Consider the following 3,302-nt stretch of genomic DNA (forward strand, 5'->3'; position numbering starts at 1 on the left):
GAAGCAGCCTTTCTGTGGAGGGTGGGAATGGTTGTGTACAAAGTAGAGAAGTATCCAATTATGTGACAACCTTTGTGTAATATAATTTTGTTTAAAGTTTAAAAAAAAAATTGCTCCTGGTGGGCATGTGGGATGTCTCTGAATTTGGACTCAAAGTGCTTTCTGGAAGTTAGATGAGTAGCATGACATTTGGCATAAGGCTGATTTCCTCAAGAGTAACTAACCATCCCATGCACAAGATGATGAACTCAGATATCAGCAGATTCTTGAAAATCCCAGAGATCCAAAGAGCCCCCTGAGCACCACGCAAGAAGAGTCAGTGTAGAGTCTTGAAGAAGAATCCACTGAAGAACCACAAAGACTATGCACAGGAATACCATTCTTCCGAAGGCCGGAAATCACAAACTCCAGGTGGAAAACTGGAAACAGCAGCCACTGCACTGGCAGCCAACTTGAAGAAGATTGCATCACAGGGGACTGCAGACAAGAAGTCGGCTGTAGGCAAGGAAGAAGGAGCCTAAGGAGGTCAAGAAGATAAGAAGCCTGCAGGGGGAAAGGGTTGTGGCTACCAAGAAAACCAGCAGAAAAGAAACCTACCACAGAAGAAAAAAAAGCCGGCTGCATAAACTATTAAAATGTGTTTCATTCCCGAGAAGCAATAGAGACAGCCTATTTGAATAAAAACATAACCAAAGGGGAAAAAACTATGCCCACACAAAAACACATAAAAAAAAATCTAGCTTGCTAAAATTCAATTGATTGAAAGAAAATAGAAAATTTAAAATAGCAATAAAAAAATGTCAGAACTTCAGTACAACTGTCACTTTTAAATGAAAGCCAATATTTTATAATAAATTAATAGACTGTGTTCTGTTTTTAAAAATGTGTGTGATGAATGTGAATTCAAGCATCAAATGGGGTACACTGGGGCACAGAATGGAAAACTGATTTCTTGGAATCTCACTAAGTGTATAAAGCCATCTAGAAAAAATGAAAAATGTCCTTACATAGTCTCGAGGTCTCATTTTATATACCTCCATTAAAGAACCCCTTTGTGATTTCACATATGTGGCAATGTCTGTGGGGCCACATAAGGATCCCATATTTGAGGGTGTGTCTGTCTCAGCCCTAAATCCAAGATGTCCCAGCCAGGACACAGTCAGTAACTCTTCCATCTTCATATTGTAAGAAACATTTAAGATTAGACCATCCTGACAAACACTACAAAACTTTTGTTTACAACAAAGAATTCAAGTCTTTACTTCCCTCATCTGGTAAAACCTTTATGCAAATGTTTTCATGCTTTTCAGGGTAATCCTGATTTTACACAAATGCCCTGCTTCGCATCATCAAATCTTAGTGGTCCACTGTTCCACTCATCTTCATTGTTTGCTCCAATTGTTTTGAAATTATCTACCCTCAAAAAACCATGAAGTCAAATCTTAGCCAATAGGGGGAAAGGCACAGTCAGCAGCTAGTTAAAAAACACAAACTAATTGCACTTCCTTTGCAGGTGTGCTTGCTGACCCACAAACCGAGTTCACTTCCTGTGCAGGTGTGCTTGTTCAACCATCATTGTGAATAACACACCCTTCTGACAGGAAATAAACTTCCTTGTTGAGACATTTTAACTAGAGTGTAGCCTCTTTCTTTGCCACCTTTAACTTCTTTCTTTTTTTTTTTTAAATTATTTTATTGAATATTTTCTTCATTTACATTTCAAATGCTATCCCGAATGTCCCCTGTACCCTACTCCCGCCCTGCTCCCCTACCAACCAATCCCACTTCTTGGCCCTGGTATTCCCCTGTATGGGGCATATAAAGTTTGCAAGGCCAAGGGGCCTCTCTTCCCAACGATGGCCAACTAGGCCATCTTCTGCTATATATGCAGCTAGAGACACGAGCTCTGGGGGTACTGATTAGTTCATATTGTTGTTCCATCTATAGGCTTGCAGACCCATTCAGTTCCTTGGGTAATTTCTCTAGCTCCTCCATTGGGGTCTATGTGTTCTATCCTATAGATGACTGTGGGCATCCACTTCTATATTTGCCAGGCACTGGCATAGCCTCACAAGAGATAGCTATATGCAAACTTATTTCTAACAACATCTTTCCTTGACTCATCCTAAATCAGTCTTGACTTGCTTAGAGAAGCCCTATTGCTGTTATGTAAGGCTTCTAAACATTGTCTTACTGCCTTAAGCCACTGTGATTTCCAATGTACTCGACTTGGTCCCTAAAGGTCAATGCTTGGTCCAGGATCCACAGAATCATGGGCATGCAACATCAGTGAGTATTTTCTACCTTGACTTTCCCAACCACCAAGGCTCATCTGTTTAGTCCCTTTATGATGAGTCTGGCTATTTTACCCTAGTCTTGACCATCATGGAATCTTTTCCAGGACTTCAAATGCATCCCTGAATGCTAGGCCTTCCATTTTTTCCTCAGCCTAGCCTTGTTTCAGATATACCTCATTCTACCTCTGACCTTCTTTCTGGATGTGCCTCCTTTAGTCCTTTCCAGGCTACCACTCAGTAGCAAGTAGAAGGCTGTGGTCAATTGTACCACATGTGGTGCCTGATAAATATCAAAAACTTCCATACCCACAAAACCCAGGCCTGTCTTGTCCAGCCTCTTCCCCATGCCCAGACCTCAACCCTAGGTCCCAAATCTGCTATTTAATTTGCCCTTCTGGAGTTAAAGCCCTGCCAAGAAAAGTTAATAACTATAATTGCTTGCTGTAGCCATAATTAATCTGGGAAATGTAGATGTGCTCTGTGTTGCAGGTAGAAGTGCTTTACACAGGGATCTAGAGACCTCACATGTGTAGCAAAACCAGAGGAAATTTGGCTACCAGCACTTTCACAGAGAACTTGCATCAATCAGGATGTGGCTGATCTTCTAGGACTCTCTAAAAGAATCTTTGGAAACTCTACCTCTTTCTAACCAAGTGTTCCTACTGAAAACTCTCTACCAGGACTTAGGCAAGGAAGGTATACTTAAAAGGCCATTTCCCAAATTCTCCTCTGCCACAGGATCTTTAAGGGGGGGGGAAAATTATCTGAATACAGTCACAAGTGGTTAACCAGAATGATATATGCCACATTTGCTTCTAGTGAGGCCCTGTAGTGGCTATTCCTGGTTGTCAACTTGACTATAGTTGAAATGAACTACAATCCAGAATTGGAAGGCTCATCAGTGAACCTAATCTGGAGGCTGGGAGATAGAAGTTTCTGATCTGGATCTTGGTATGGAGATCTTGAGACACAGTGGTGATTGAATCCAGAAGATTAAGACAGGGA

General features: G+C 41.3%; 1 pseudogene across 1 annotated transcript in view; it reads left to right on the forward strand.

Annotated features, from left to right (window-relative positions):
• LOC110325708 overlaps window positions 1-521 on the forward strand; it is a 2,605-nt pseudogene extending 2,084 nt beyond the window's left edge. The window contains exon 2 of the transcript XR_002380758.1: window positions 372-521. The product of XR_002380758.1 is annotated as a 60 kDa heat shock protein, mitochondrial pseudogene (transcript). The remainder of the gene's footprint in view (window positions 1-371) is intronic.
• Window positions 522-3,302: the final 2,781 nt, after the last annotated feature.

This window comes from Mus pahari, chromosome 8, assembly GCF_900095145.1.
Source record: "Mus pahari chromosome 8, PAHARI_EIJ_v1.1, whole genome shotgun sequence".
Taxonomy (NCBI): domain Eukaryota; kingdom Metazoa; phylum Chordata; class Mammalia; order Rodentia; family Muridae; genus Mus; species Mus pahari.